Here is a 16,132-nt window from a genome sequence, read left to right as displayed (position 1 = left end):
TTCATGCTCCCATGCTCCCTGACCTAATGATAATGGATGGAACCTCAACTGTAAGCAAACAACCCCAATTAAATGTTTTCTTTTTAAGAGTTGCTGTGGTCATGGTGTATCTTTACAACATTAAAAATCCCTAAGACAGAAGTTGGTACCAGGACTGGGGTTTTGCTGTGATAGGCCTGACTGTGTTTTGTTTGGATGAATTTGGACTTGGTCCTTTGGATTTGGAAAGCAGTAGAATGGTTTAAGCCCTGTCTAATGGGACATATTAGTAGGAGCAAGGAAGACAACGGTGCTGATAATGATTTGAAATGTCAGGAGCTGGCTCAAGAGGTTTCAGAGAAGAGTTTTAGTACGTTGTCTAGAAATTGTTCTTGTGATACTTTGGTGAAGAGAATGGCTGTCTTTCCCCCTTGTCCAAAGAGTCTTCCTGGTGCTAAAGTCAAAAGTTTTGGATTAATTCCATTGGCAGAAAAATCTCCAAATGGCCTAATATAGACTCTAATGAAGATTTAAAATGAAAAGGACCAAGTTGACCAGGGTAAATTACAAAAGGAAAAATTTGAGAAGGAAAAGAGCACCAGGAAGTGGAATAGAGCTAAACTCTGTGTTCAAGGAGATAGATGTATTAAGAAGGGAGGCAGAGGCAGGCAGATCTCTGAGTTTGGCCAGCCTGGTCTACAGAGTGAGATCCAGGAAAGGCACAACGCTACACAAAGAAACCCTGTCTCAAAAAGCCAAAAAAAAAAAAAATGGAATAAAGGGAGTGGTGATCTCAGGGCAAGATCCCACTCAGCTAAGTTTCCAACTTGTGCAAAGGAACTAAAGAAAAGCTTAGAGCCAGGTGTGGTGGGGCACACCTTTAATCCCAGCAATGGGAAAGCAGAGGCTGGTGGATCTGTGAGTTTGAGGCTAACCTGATCTACAGAGCAAGTTTCAGGACAGCCATGCTTAGGCAATGAAGGAAAACAGAAAGCTTGTGAAGATGTAATTAAACAGGGGCCATGCATCAGCCCCAGTAAGCAGCAAAACTTAGTTTCCCTTCAATTCAGATAAAATAGTTTTTTTTCTGTACATTTCCTCAAATCAATCAAACAAATATTATTAAGCCATGAAAAGCCATGTATTACCCCCATCTCTACACTGCACAGTGAATTACTTTGTGAACTCTGTACCTACCCCTGAATGTGGTGTCTATTGACTTGGGATGTGCTAGTCTATTTATTATATTAATGTGTTCACTGTAGTGGATCCTGTGTCATTTAATATTTACACCAATGCTAAGATTTATCTATCATAGGAGATCAAACCAACAATATTGTTTTTGGACAAACATAGCACAGTTTGTAGACAATGGCTCAGGACTTTATCCTCCAGAATTTTGAATATTAAATCAAAGCATCATTTCTAAATCATCTCTTCAAAAGTTAATAATTTCAACAAACCAGATATCATGTGTGGCCTATGGACCAGAGATAGGGAAGGTAAGAAATATAACAGGTAATATTCTGGGATTGAGGGCTCTCAGTACTATATGTATGTATTTATACATGCATATGATGTATATATGTATGCATATGTATATATCTGTGTGTGTATATATATAAATGTTTATGTATATGTATAATTAAAGAATGGTTTAAGAAACTTCTCCCATGTTGTAATAACATAATGTATCTTAATGCTTCTGTGATGTTATTTAAAGCTGTTTTAAATCAGGGAACTGATGTCAGCTGTCATTTATTTGATGACTATTAAAAACTTCCCTTTATGGTAGGACCTTTCTCCAGACAGATCCTTTCACTCTGCCAGCCATAGTTGTCACCACTGGCAACACTCACTTTATCAGTCTCTTCACCCTTATGCATGGTTGCTTATGGAACCTGATGATGCATCTTCCCCAAATACCTCCTGAAAATTCTCAATGAGAATTTGAACAATAGAAATGGGTAGGACCACAAGGCAAAAACAGAATGCTCTGTTATTTGACATAGTTTCAATCATATTTGACATCATACACTCAATATAAAGAAAATGTGAATTACAGAATTGTGAGAAAAGAAAAGATACTATAAAAATTATATGAGACTATGAAAGGGCTAAGGGTGTTATAAACATGTTTTTAATAGTATGGTGAATACAATATATTATAATAAAATGAGAAAAGTTTAAATGATCTCATTGCAATGAATAATGTTTTATTTTTACTTTTAATGGTGTGTGTGTGTATCTCTCTGTGTGTGTAGCCCTATGAGTATCTGTGTGCCTGTTATTGTAGTGGTAACGCCACGCTACCACCACCCATTCACCATGTCCGACCGTAGGGCTGTGGATCAAAAAAACAGAGACAGTAACAGCGGGTCATTAGTCTCAGCAGAATGCTGAATGCCATTTATTGAAAGAGGGAGGAAACCTTAAATACAGGCTTACAGCACAATGGGAGAACCCTGGAGGGCAGAAGTTTGCTACCAATGTTCTACATTCTTACATCTAAGCTGTTTACACCAAATGTAGGATACATAAACAAAGAACTTCCAGTGAGTGTTCAGGAGGAAGGAAATCTGGCAGGGAATCAGTATAGGGAAGACATCTGGTCAAGGTCAGCAAGCAAGGCAATAGCTAACCAAAAACAGGGGGCTAGGGCCTCAACATGTTACCAGTAGCACTAGAAAAGGTTATCAGATGACATGGAACAGAGAATTCAGGTAGTTATGGAACATCAGATTTGGGTGAGAGGGTACTCAAGTACTCTGCAAGAGTTCTCTTAAACCTAAGATATATATCAAGCCTTTGGCCAATATTTATTGTTAAACTGATTAAATTTGTGTTTTATCTTACTCTTTCTCTTACTCTCTCTCTATGTCTTATATCTGTCTCTGTTTCTGTCTCTGTCTGTCTGTCTGTCTCTCTCCCTTTCTCTCTCCTCCCTCTCCCCCATCTCTCTCTCTCTCTCTCTCTCTCTCTCTCTCTCTCTCTCTCTCTCACACACACACACACACACACACACACACACACGCATAACACACACACACTCACAGAAACACTGGAATCTCCAGGTTTGTCTGTGTGAATATTTCCACACAGGTTTAAGCAATGAAAAGAGACTTCCCGAATATGTGTGCACAATCCTACTTATAAGTGAATAAATAATGCTGAAACCAGCTAAGCACCAGCTTTAGTTTCTTCATGCTTAACAAATGCAAACAGTCCTGTTACCAGAAGTCTCTGTATAGAATGGATAATCTAAATTCTTTGCATCTTACTTAAATATGATTCTAACTGCATCTATGTTGCAACGTTTCAAGGACACATTAGAAAGAAAAGTGAGAGCTGAGAAGTTGCCAAAAGGAACTCTGAGTGAATAGCATTAAACTGTTGATTATTGATTGATTATTGATTCTTGTTTTCATTGTCCTTTGGTGGAGATGAAAAGGAGGAAATCTTTCATTGTGGCAGTTTGAATGGCATACCACTCATATTCCAGGCATCTCAATATTTGATACCCTGTTCTTGACACCGTTTGGTGGTTTATGTGGTTTGACCTTCCTGTAGGAAGTACGTCATTGGTTGGAACCTAGGGTTTCAAAACCCATGAACCATTTCCAGTGCACTCTCTCTGCTTCATTCATGTTTGCTGTCCAAGACAAGAACCTCAGTCTCAGCTTCCTGTTTTAGTTGTCCTGCCTGCCGGCAGTCCTGCTCCTCTGCTGTGATTGTGAAAGACTCTAATACTTCTGTATCTCTAAGATCCAAAGAAACACTTCCTTTTATAAGTTTCCTTGGTTGTGGTGTTTTACTAAAGCTGTAGAAATGTAACTAAGACCAAAGACCTTACTTCCAGGAGTAGCAAATCCATATCTAAGAAGAGGGAATCCTAATTGAGAAAATGCCTTCCTAAGACTGGCCTGTAGTATAGGGAAGTCTGTGGAATATTGTCTTGATTAACGGTTTAATTTTCAGAGACCAGATCAATAGAATGGTGTCATCCCTGAGCTATTGGTCCTGGGTTCTAGAAGAAAGCAGGCTGAAAAAGATAGGAGGTGCAAGCCAGTAATCAGCACCCTTCCTTGGCTTCTGCTTCAGTTCCTGCGTCCAGGTTCCTGCCCTTTTTCAGATTGACCCCTGACATTTCTCAGCAACTGATTGCTTAATGAAAGTTTAACATGATATGAATCCTTTCTTCTATAAGCTGCTTTTCCTCCGTGTTTTTTCATAACAGTAGTCCAAACTAAGGCACTTGCTAAGTTGAAAACAATGCTGTTTTTTTTTTCCTGAGATGGTTAGAGTTCTTACAGAAACAGAACATACATAAATGAATCTCTCTCTCTCTCTCTCTCTCTCTCTCTCTCTCTCTCTCTCTCTCTCTCCATATGTATGTATGTATGTATGTATGTATGTGTATATATATATATATATAGATAGATAGATAGATAGATAGATAGATAGATAGGGAATTTATTACAATAGCTTTCATAGTGAGGTGGTGGTGGGTGAAGCCCGTAATACTAGTACTTGGGCAGCAGAGGCACTTGGATCTCTGAGTACAAGGCCAGCCTGGTCTATAGAGTATATCCAGGTCCATCTGGCTCTCTGGACCAAGAGGGATGGATGAGCAGAAAGCTGAGGTGTCCTAGCAGCCCAGGACACAAGATCCTCACAAAGGAAAGCAGTTCCCAGCCTCTTGCCCTGAAGGAGGAGAGGAAACCATGGCATTTGTCAGGAGTCCTGGTCCAGGCTAGGCTAGCCAGGCCATAGCCAGCCACTTCTTCCCATGTAGCAAGGCTTCCTTTCCAAAGCAGGAGGGTTGGGGTTAGGGTGGACCTGAGGATTAGGGAGGGACACTGAACTTTTCAAGCAAGAACTATTCAAGTTCCAGATCCTCATCTACTGCCATCCCTCCACCAGCCCTGTCCATGCAGGGAGCCTGGGTACTGCTGCTACAGGGCCTCAGGCTACAGCTGTCCTTTGAGGCCATCCCAGGTAAGGAGGCACCCTACCTTCTTGTACCCACTCACAAACACAGACTTCCCACTGACACCTACCTCTTTTCTCCCTGCTGACTAGTAGAGGAGAACAGAGCTTTCTACAACCAAAAGGCAGCAGAGGCCCTGGATGTTGCCAAAAAGTGGAAGCCTGTTTAAACACCAGCCAAGAACCTCATCATCTTCTTAGGGTGAGCATACAAGGCCTGGCCACCCTGGGACCCTTGCTCTCCAGGTACCCAAGATCACTTATAGGTCCAAGAAGGCCTGGGTTTCAAATCTGTCCAGATTCTGTTCCTTTGGGGATGGGGGTACCCACAGTGACAGCCACTAGGATCCAAAAGGGACAGCTGGAAGGCCATCTAGGACCTGAGACACTCCTAGCTGTAGACCGATTCTGATACATGACTCTGTCTAAGGTGAGACTGGGACACACCTGAGATGGGGGTGAGAGTGGGGGCTGGAGATGGCTGGAGGAAGAAGAACCCAGAAGAACTAGATCCCACTTTGGCAACCAGGACAGTGCAGACATGTCCCAGGAAGCAAGGACAAATGTTCACCAGTAGCACAAGCTGAGAGTGTCTGTGTTCTCAGACATACAATGAGGACAGACAGGTCTCAGAGAGTGCAGGTACAGCCACAACCTATCAAGGCCAACTACAAGACCATTGGCTTGAGTATAGCTGCATGATCCAACCAATGCAACACTGCATTTGGCAATGAGGTCATCTCTGTATCATGCAAAGAAAGCAGGTAAGCCAGACATGGAAGTCTATGCCATTAATCCCAGCATTCAGGAGGCAGAGTCAGGCAGATCTGAGTTTAAGGCTGGCCTTGTCTATATAGTGATGTCCAGACCAGCCAGAACTACATAGTGAGAACTTGTGCAAAACAAAGCAAAAAAAAAACAAAAAAAAAACAAAAAACAAAAAAACAAACAAACAAACAAAAAAAAACCAAGTGTTTTAGTGCCAGGCTAAGGAGCTAGAGGAGGCTTGGAGCAGCTGGCACCTACACACACAAACACACACACACACACACACACACACACACACACACACACACAGAGTGAACATGATTGGTACTAGGATGCAGAAATGTCTGCCTCTGCAGTCCACTACAGCTGCAAGGACATTGCCTCACAGTTCATCTCCAACATGGACATTGATGTGAGCTCAAGGAATGAGAGATGAGGGCTGGACTGAATGTTGTTCACCACAGTATAGGCAGCCAACAGCCAGAGCTCTGAGTCTTCAGTGGTAGCTGAGGAATTTGTAGGGGGAAGGTGTTGAAATGCAGCACAGGAGAAACCCTTCCAGCAAAGATGAAGTCTGTCCATCAGGAGGAGACAGAGGGTCCCAATCCCTTCTGTTCTGACCTTCAGATTATAGGTGAGCCTCTGTTGGGGCCGCCAATTCATGTTTCCCAGGGGGACACTAGACCCTGAGTATCCAGACAACAGAACTCAGTCCAGAACCAGGCTGGATTGACAGAATCTGGAACAGAAGTGGCTGGCCAGGCACCATGTGACATGGGTACCGGGTAAAGGCTTAGCAAGCACTAGGGCAGGCCTGTGACTTTTAGCAGGCATCCCATGCCTGATGTTTCTATGTGACTCCTAGCATGCACCCCATTCCTGAGGCTTTTCCCCTTACTATAAAAAGGGGCCAGAACTCACCACTATTGTCACAGCCTCAAAATCCAACTCTGGCTGTGGTCTCAGGTAGCTGATAAGTTTTTGGGCCCCACAGTAATTTTTTTCTTCTTTCTTTTTTTTCTGGAATAAACTTTACTTCTGCTTTTTTGTTTTGTTTTGTTTTAAGGACACGGTACCTGCCTTGCAGGGGGTTGGTGAAGATGGTCTATTTGCCAGATTAAAGTGAAGATTGTGTTCTATATGGGAAACAAGCCAGGGCCGTGGCAAAAATATGTCACTCTGTGCAGGGGTGGGGCCCTCCTTCAATGTTCTGGATGGCAAATTCTTTACCTCCATCCTATAAAGCAATGGTCATGGCTATAAACTCCAGAAAAGTGTCTGGCCAGATGTTACTGACAAAGAAAGCCTTAAGTTTTGTGGAGCCACCACCCATGCAGTCGAGGGTAGAGGGGACTGGGGTCAAAGGCCTTCTGCAGTGAATACCTTGTTTCTGTAGATGACCCCAAATGCAGGCAGCAGACTGCTTTACTCCTGTTGTCAGAGAAACACACTGGGGAGGATGTAGGAATATTCGAAAGTTGTCTGCAGGCAAACCTGGTGTTTGGAGTGCAGGAACAGAACCACATTGTGACATCATGGCCTTTGCAGGTGCCTGGAGAGGTACCCTGACTGCTGATCAGTGCACTCTGGCTAGCAGGGGCCAGACCTCCACACTGTTGGCAGAGACAATGTTGATGCTGCAGGTGGTAGCTGACCCTTGATTAACTAAGCTTACTTGACTCTAGTCCAGGGTCCCACAGCTGGCTCCAGTGTCCCACGCCATTGCTTTCCTCAGATTCCTCCTGTCCCTCTGGTTCCCTGAACCTTGGCTTCAGGTTTCTAATCTCAGATCTGATTCAGGTTGCCAATGCTGCCACTCAACCATGGGCTCCAACAACAGACCTCACTCAGAGTGTTACACCCAGACTCAGAACCTGCAGCACTTCCCTCCCAGGCCATGGCAATCTAACAGGATGCCCTGCAGACTGAGGGATGCCAGTCACAGCCACCCCTTGGCCAGCTCTCTCTGGTGTTTTTCACTGATCTCAGATCCCAAAACATGTGATGCCATGCATTCAGTCAGAGATCAGCCTATGACTGAGAAAGAGGACCATGTAGTCCCTTGATGTCCCCACAGGGCAAGGACTGAATGTGCTGGACTTCTTGACTCAGTGTATACAGCTCATCCAACATATCCTGCAAAGGCTGATGAAGCCAAGATAACCAGTGGCATTTGGACAGTCCTTAGGTGCCACCACTAAGCCTCAAACCAATGATATTCCTGACAACCTCCAGGGAGTGGTAATTCATAAATGTGGCTCTATGCCTGGCTTGCACAGTAATGGCCAAGCAAAGAACATTTTCTTCAATATTCTGGGAGGTTTTGGAATAATAAAATGAACTATTATACAATCTAATGGCAGCAGTGCTTTCCTGAAAGAAAAGCTGAGTGTTCAGGTCGAGGTAGGGTGAGAAATGGAAAGCAGAGTGATAGAGAGGAGCAGACTGTTGGAGGGTCATTGATAAATTGAGACTTGAGCAGCACAAGTGGTCCTGTACAAATGAGGGATGAGTCATGGTTTGCAGGTTCCACCTCCTGGCAATGAGCTTCAGGTTTGCAAGGATCAAACAGCTTAGCCACACACTGCTTAATCATTGCCTAAGACTCCACCCCTTAGCCAGCTTTAGATGTAGGGCAGGGGCTCTATAGGGCAGCTAGTGTACTAAGACAAAAGTATGCAAAGCTTATCCTGAAGTGTCCAAAGCCCCAGTGACACAGGACATGGCCCTGCTTCTGACTAGGAAGGACCCTAATGGGTCATGGCCAGTACAGTTTTCTGCCTCCCTGTAAGCAGGCCACTACAGACTCACAGGGGCTGCCTTGGAGTTAGCCTTGACTGGGCTCAGATTTCAGATTGGCAGAGACCAATATGCTCTCTCCAAGGTGTTCAGGGCAGATAACTGTGGTCATGCCAGCTCTGAAAAACATCCAAACTTTCCACCTCAATGTCCCAGGATGCAAGAGCAGTTCAAGAGGACCCCAGACTTCCCAGGCTCCACTGAATAGCAGTGAGCATGAACATGTGACTCAGGGATCTGGTTTTATGCTCTAGTGCTCCCAGCTGCCTCCAGCAGAGATGGGAGTTCAAAGGTCACCAAATGGACAGCTCTAGGATGTTCATAGAGGGGCCCTGAGGCAAGGAACCTAGAATGCATGAGTGAGGGATCTGCAGCCTTTTGGGTGAGGAGGATGAGCTGAGACATCTGCTATAGGTACCCCACAGCTAGCAACACCTCCCAGCTATCCCCTAGTGACTGCTGCTCATATAGGCCAGTGTGAAAGGGGCTCCAGCTGCAGGATCTAGCTCCTGGCCCTTCTGCTCTTTAGCACTGGTCCTCAGAAGGCTGAGCAGCTGACCCAGGAACACCCTGCAGATGCCCAGGTAATGAAAGCTATTGGGGTCCAGCCCCAAATAACCTCCCAGAGTCCTCAGAAGAATCTGCAACCAGCTGGGAAATCTACTTATCTATGAATGAATATACTTATCTGAAGGTATATCAATAAATCTATTCACACAATGCTCTTTAGGTCCATCACTTTATAATTCTAAGAAAGCTTCAACTCTGCCTCTAATGTCTATGCTCTTCTTTCTTTTTTCTACCTCTTCTCTAAATCTACAGCTTCCTTTCAGCTCTCCTTCTTATCTCCTCTCTTGCCTGACTTTTTACATTTCCAACAGGAGACTCCTTGCAATCCTGAGAAAAGTTCCAACACCCTCAAGTTCATAGAATAATCCTAGAATAGACAATAAGGAGCACAGCCATTACTATAGTACATTACTATAGTAGTTTCCAAGGTCACAGGACCAGAGGGACGGGGCACACTGCCCAGTGTGACAAACTCTGAGACATAGCTTTTTATCAGCAGACTTGGCAAGCAACGAATTGGCAGGCTTTTCTTAGGGTGTTTTGTCTTAGTAACCTTGGTAGACACCGGCGACTCTGACCTTGTGCATAACTGTAATGTTTTAAACTTATCTCTATACAAAGGCCTTTAATCTAGTTTGAACTTACTCTGAGATAAAAATGAGCTAGATTCATGCAGTTTGTCTTAGACAGAGGAAAGATTATTATTTTTCTGCATTAGTCTGAGCAAAAGGAACAAAGCTGTTTTTGTCTATAGAGTCCCATGGAACAATGGATCTGGCTATGAAGTATATCCTAGTATATTTTCTATATATCAAAATTATACAACTAAATGAAAAGTCATCCTCCTGAACACCCACAGATACATGTGCTCATCATATTGAGATATAATCATAATATGACATTTTTATGAAAATGCATGGTAATGGGAAGATATCATAGGTGTTATTGCATAAGAAGTTTACAACAAGAAACAGCCAATTCATTCAAAAGGCCATAACCTCAACACGTCTGGAGTGATGGCTTAGTCCTCTACCAGAGCCCTTATTTCTCTTAGGTTGGCCTTTTAAACACTATTTGTCCTTTGTTGTATACTCCCACGACCTTTTGCTACCAGCAGCTCTCAATATCTCCTTTTTTCATTTAATAAAAAAAGAAGAAAATGAATTGGTAAATCTTCCTATGATAGTGACTAATGTGAATAAATTAAAAGTCTGGAGAGGACTGGAAGAATAATAGGTAATGATTCAATAATTAATATTAATATTTAATCAATATTTGTATCAATAATTTATATTCATATTTAATAATCAATATTCATAACCAATAATATGTATTTAAAGAATAATCAATCAATAATCTATATAGATAGTAAGCTGAGAATCAGTTTAACCATCTAGTTCTTGTATGCTTGAAAAGCAATCACACAAGACTGTATATTTACACAGGCTTTAGGTGACAGTAATTGTTTTATTAAGTTTATTTACATGTATTTATGAGATCTTAAGATGACTCATCAGGCCAAGCTTGTTCCTGGGAACCCATGGTAGAGAGATCCACGTCCTGAAAGTTTTCCATTGAACTTTACACATGAGGTATAGCATGTACCTACACTCACACATCAAACAGACGCAGACATCACACACACCTCTCACACACATATATACATAAGTACACATGAAGCACACACAAATGCACACATATAACACACACCACACACACAAATACACACACACTCAAACACAAACTAAACATATACACAAACACACACATACACACAAATATACTCAGAAACATAAAGACACACACACAATCATGCATAAACAAAAATAGATACACATCACACAAACACACATACATCACACACACCCAAACACACAAATAAACACAAACACATATGCACAAACATAAATACACACACACACACACAGAGAGAGACAGAGAGACAGAGAGACAGAGAGACAGAGAAACTGTCCAAAGCAGTATTATTATTTAAAGAACCTTTAGGATATGTGTGGTGAATAAATTTATACAGGAATGGATTTTTTTGTTCAATTTTTAATGTAATTTGTGTGACATAACAGTATGTTCTGAAAAGTTCTGATTCATAGAACTAGTCTGCTCTTGTATCCATAAAAGTAATATTGTCAAAGTATAATACTTGGAATACTTTGGCTACTATGAGGAAAGGGTGAATAAATTGTTTTTTCATTTAATATTACTGACTTAAAAGAATCATTCTAAGTTTCATCTATAGCATAAAAAGCCATCGTTTTGTTTTTGTTTGTTTTTATTGACACATTCTTTCTTGTAGCCCTGACTTCTTGTAACTTGCTATGTAGACCAAGCTGATCTTGAACTCCCAGACAGATCCTCCTGTCTCTGCCTCCCAAGTGCAGCAGAGTGTGGGGAGAGAGGTTTAGATAGGATGGTCTGTGAGATCCACAGGAGATGTGGGCATGGTGAAGGGAGGGTTTATGTTCTACCTGCTACATCTTCCAAAATGATCCCTGGGACTTAGGAGGGGATTGAGATATACATGTTGTGTTAGGTTGAGCATTGCCCAATAATGTTTTATTCTCTGCACTTTGGCCAGATATATATCACCATGTAAATCACAATCTACTTTAATTAGAAGCATTAACTTGAGGGATGAGAGGTCCATTGATCTATGGATACAATGTGTAGCTAGAGTTTTCCTGCCTTGCTCACAGTCAGGACAAATCTCTGTCACCTGCCAGTCCCACAGCCACTCAGACCCAACCAAGTAAACACAGAGACTTATATTGCGTACAAACTGTATGGCCATGGCAGGCTTCTTGCTAACTGTTCTTATAGCTTAAATTAATCCATTTCCATAAATCTATACCTTGCCACGTGGCTGGTGGCTTACCGGCATCTTCACATGCTGCTGGTCATGGCGGCGGCTGCAGTGTCTCTCCCCTCAGCCTTCCGCTTCCCAGAATTCTCCTCTCTCCTTGTCCCACCTACTTCCTGCCTGGCCACTGGCCAACCAGTGTTTTATTTATTGACCAGTCAGAGCAATTTGGCATACAGACCATCCCACAGCACTTCCCCTTTCTTTTTTTTAAAAGGAAGGTTTTAACTTTTACGCATCTCCAAAGTCAGCTTGGTATATTTGGGAATTTGGGTGTAGCATCTCTTACTACTTCCTGCTGGAGGGGGGCACTGTATCTTATGGGGACACAAAGAAAATTTTAGGATCATGGAGTAGTCCGTGAGACCGTATTGTCTGAGCCAGTTGCCTTGAAACGATTCTGGATGTTGGATCATCTGGGCCATGGTGTCATCAGAGACCTTTCAGGTGGTCTTGTCTGGTCAAACCTGATGTATCTTAATCTGGAACAAATCCATAGCCTCTGGCTTTCTGTAGAAACAAAAACAGAGCCTCCTTTCCAAAGCAACATATCCTTATATCCAAATTTTGAAGTCAAGGTACCTTTAAAATACACATTTTTGCATAACTCAACAGCTTTTGCAATCAAATGTTTTTCTTCAGTTACAAATATCAAAGAGAACATAATCCAGATTCTCTGTGTGGTAGCCATCTTTATGTGGCTTATGTTTTATATTACCTTGAGCCTATTGCTTAAACTGCAGCATTCTAAGCCTGAAACGGTGCTATGGCTGCTGGCTCTGCCCACTTCAGCTTCCCAACATGGTGGTGGTACGTTTTCCGCCAGCTCTGGGAGCCATCCTGGGTCTATGCTTTTATCCAAGCAGTGTGTAGCCCAGAAACCTCTTTTTGTTTTGTACTAGCAAAGGCTAAATCCACCATGCAGCTTAATGTGCCACCTGCAGAGGCCTCATTCCTGCCATACTGCAGATCAAGCTCGCACGCTAGGAATCTGCCAGTAGCTCAAACCCGCAGACTGCCTCTCATTTGAGAGAGACAATTAGGAAGCTGTTTTTAGCTCCATTTTAGAATCTTTTCTCAGGTTTTAGGTAGGAACTTTTGCCAACACGTTGGGCACCATTTGTAGCTAGAGTTTTCCTGCCTTGCTCACAGTCAGGACAAATCTCTGTCACCTGCCAGTCCCACAGCCACTCAGACCCAACCAAGTAAACACAGAGACTTATATTGCGTACAAACTGTATGGCCGTGGCAGGCTTCTTGCTAACTGTGCTTATAGCTTAAATTAATCCATTTCCATAAATCTATACCTTGCCACGTGGCTGGTGGCTTACCGGCATCTTCACATGCTGCTGGTCATGGTGGCGGCTGCAGTGTCTCTCCCCTCAGCCTTCTGCTTCCCAGAATGGAACAGCAGCTGAAAGCTCATGCCTCTCAAAAGTAGACTGGCATTTAATAGAGGGATGTGGAGAAGAAGGGGATGCTGAGATGAAGCCATATATACACAGCCAAGAAGAATGGACAGCTGAATTAAAAAACTGTCAACAATTTCTAGAATTTAAAATCCTGAATCATGACAGGACACTAGTGGAATTCAGGTGTTTCTGGTACATGGACTGCTCTCACCCAATATGAGGTTGAACTGTTGACCTTGTGTACATCCTACTTCACAAATGAGTCTGTCAGATACACTAAGCCTATAGGCTGAAGATGATGCCCCAACACTGCGGAGAAACCTCAGGTGACTGCCCAGGCAGCTGGCTGTTTCTGTCAATTCACAAATTTTTTGGAAGTTGCTTGCATGCACTTCCTGTTTTTTATTTTTGTTAGCTAATTATTCCCTTCTTGGGTCTCTGAGGGAGTTGAAGATTAGTTAGTTATGGTTGAAGATTAGTTAGTTATAGTTGAAAATTAATTAGGATAGAAAGTACATTAGATACATCTTGTAATTACCAAAATAGGATAGATAATGGAATTATTTTCTCTGATTTGTCAAATACCTGTTTAGGTATTTATTACTTGTATATATTGTATATAGTTATTGTACTTTTGTATATAGTTTTTCTTTTGTTAGTTATAACCTTTTGCTTTTTTTCTTTTTATTAAAATAGAAAAGGGGAAATGTGGTGGTAATCTAATTGTACTGAATTATTATTTTGATTGTATGTTAATAAATAAAGTTGTCTGGGGGTCAGAGCTATTAGAGCCATAGCAAGATTGTGGCCGTGGTGGCACACGCCTTTAATCCCATAAGATTTCTGTGTGTTCAGGGATATAGCCAGCATTGGAGACATATGCCTTTAAGACCTAGGGGGCTGTACATTCAGACAGTGACGAGGCAGTCATGTGTTTGGGTTTACAACCAATGAGAAGGCAGAACAACATACTATAAAAAAACGAACCGACAGGAAGTTGCTTTGGAAAAGAGATTCTGCTTCCAGTAAGTATATACAATATACACAGCCAAAATTACATTAATGATGTCTAGCCCATTAACATTTGACAGATTCAGATTAAAAACTCCATTATATATATATTAACAATGTCCAGTCCAGTAACATCTGATAAACTCAGACCAAAATTTTTCATTACTTATTTAAAACAAGTAGTTCCTTTTTAAAAGTAGATTCCATAACATCCCTTTTTATCTTATCATAACCATATTCTCTCTTTTTTCTTTTCATAATAAATTCAGTAGTCTACCTTTTGTCATTTTTATATCTTCCCCTTTTTCTTTTCAGCGCAGATTCAGGAATCTACCTATTTATCCAATTATTTCTTTATCTTTTTTTCAGAGTAGATTTGATGATCTATCTCATATCTATTTTCTCTTTTTCTTTTTGCTTTCTAGGGGTGAATATCTTTAGGGAATCTTGAAATTAAAATTTTTGGGTTAATTGTCAAGTCCTGTATCATTTGTCCAGTCTCTTGCTCGAGTATTCTGTCAGGCTGGATCATCTCAGCTAGTCATCTCGAAATTGTCCTGACCAGTTTGTAGTCCAAAGTCAATTTTTCTGTGGTGTTAATCTCATAGAAATAGGAACAGGTTTTGGTCTCTTGGTAAGAATTGTAATTGCAGTCAGAATGGCAAAGACCCACTAAACAACTGACAACAAATGCTGGAGAGGAAGTGGGGAAATGTGGTAGTATTCTATTTGTACTGAAATGTGATTTTGATTGTATGTTAATAAATAAAGTTGCCTGGGGGTCAGAGCTATTAGAGCCATAGAAAGAGCATGGCGGTGGTGACACACGCCTTTAATCCCATAGATCTCTGTGTGTTCAGGGATACAGCCAGCATTGGAGACATACACCTTTAAGACCTAGAGGGTTGTACATACAGACAGTGATGTGGCAGTCACGTGTTTGGGTTTACGACCAATGAGTAGGCAGAATGACTTTGAACCTATGGACACACAAGGAAATAGCTCTCTTTTCGAGAAGCTGGGACACAGAGGAGGAAGGGTGAGATTTTAGCTCTGAGCTCTGACCTCTTGGCTTTCTCTTCTACATTGTTTCTGTGTTTCTTATTTAATAAGATGATGGTTACATCTACATCTGGTGCCCAACGTGACAAGAATCCATTAAAAACTGCTTGGCAGCCTAAGTGTGAATAGTTCTTGGCATATATAAATGACAACGGAGATGTTTTTCTCCTAAGGGCTTGATGTTAACACTAAATAGAACCTGCTTTTGACTCCTCTTGCAGCACATTGCTGTACACACTTACAGAATGTTTGCAGAGTCTCTCTCCTGATTGTTTTCATGCTGGTCATGACCTGAAGGAAATTTCTCAGCACAGAGATTGTGTCAGGTGTTTTAACTTGATCATGGTCAGCTCTGAGGTGCAACCTTTTCGTCCCATGCTGCACACACCTGTGACCACTCTGGGGCGTGCACCCTTAATCATGCTGTTAGAACTGTTGTGGTACAAATTCCAAATAAAATTTATTAATAGGAAAAAAAAACTGCATGGCTTGGCAGCAGGTCCACTTTCCCGCAAGGGCGGCAGGCGGCGGCAGGCGGTCGGTGGTCGGTTTCTTAGTCCTAGCGGTGGCTTCTTAGCCTGGGTCTAGGTCTGCTTGACCTCAGGCTGGACTATTGGTGAGCTGCTTGCTTAAATCCTATTTGCTTAAAGCCGGTGCTACAAAAAAC

The 16,132-nt window shown here is 42.0% G+C and overlaps 1 pseudogene; it reads left to right on the top strand.

Annotated features, from left to right (window-relative positions):
- The first annotated feature begins 4,910 nt into the window (after positions 1-4,910).
- Positions 4,911-9,119, top strand: LOC114689408 (annotated as a pseudogene).
- Positions 9,120-16,132: the final 7,013 nt, after the last annotated feature.

Source organism: Peromyscus leucopus, unplaced genomic scaffold, assembly GCF_004664715.2.
Source record: "Peromyscus leucopus breed LL Stock unplaced genomic scaffold, UCI_PerLeu_2.1 scaffold_1744, whole genome shotgun sequence".
NCBI lineage: Eukaryota > Metazoa > Chordata > Mammalia > Rodentia > Cricetidae > Peromyscus > Peromyscus leucopus.
Note: the sequence above shows the minus strand (reverse complement) of the source record. Positions and strands in the feature narration are given on the sequence as shown.